Here is a 926-nt window from a genome sequence, read left to right as displayed (position 1 = left end):
TCAACGGGAATGGTTTTTAACCTTCTTTTTCTTCAGGAGGGTCATTAATACTTATTTGCAATGAGCCCTGGTGGTGCAATGATTAAGCGCTAACCAAGTGATTGGGTGTTTGAACCTGCTAGGCACTCCCTGGGGGAGAGAGGGGGCAGACCATTCTGTAAATATTACAGCTTTGAAGACCCTGTGGGGGCAGCCCTACTCTGCCTGATTGGAGTCCCTGTGAATCAGAACTCATCTGATGATGAGGAGGCAATGGAAAGGTGTGTGTTTCAGGATGCTGTTCTGTGCACTGCAGGATGCTTAGTAGCAGCATCCCTTCCTTCTATTTAGTAGATTTGAGTGGTATACTTCGAGCATGACAGCCACAAATGTCTCTAGACATTGCCAGATGACTTTGGGATTAAAACACCTTAGTTGAGAACGACAAGTTTAAAGATAGAGACTTAAAAGGACATAGTGTGTTTACATTGTGTTAACTGGTAAATTGAGACTATGTTCACTGATCTTCAACAGAAGGATGGGCTGTGTGTGTCTGGCCCCCAGCTCTGGTCATTACTACTCTACTTCTGGAAAGCAAGCCTTAGATCAGTGCTCACAGGTTATGTATTTAAGGATATTATTAATAATAATTCATGGTGGACTTGTTTTGTATGACGGTGACTTCAGTTTTTCAATATGGAGAAATCCCCCTTCAGATAAGCTATTCCGTCAAATATCTAAATAGACTTTATTGCTGATTTTACTACCATGGTGTTTCTGTTGAAGTAGCTTTTCAGGTGATATGTAATAGAAATGCTGACAATTAAAAAAATAATTAAATCATTAAAAAAATTATTATAGTGGGGCTCATACAGCTCTTATCACAATCCATACATACATCAATTGTGTAAAGCACACTTATACATTTGTTGCCCTCATCATTCTCA

The sequence above is a fragment of the Echinops telfairi genome, unplaced genomic scaffold (assembly GCF_000313985.2).
Source record: "Echinops telfairi isolate 266 unplaced genomic scaffold, ASM31398v2 ScPeMD7_18;HRSCAF=68, whole genome shotgun sequence".
Taxonomy (NCBI): Eukaryota; Metazoa; Chordata; class Mammalia; order Afrosoricida; family Tenrecidae; genus Echinops; species Echinops telfairi.
Note: the sequence above shows the minus strand (reverse complement) of the source record.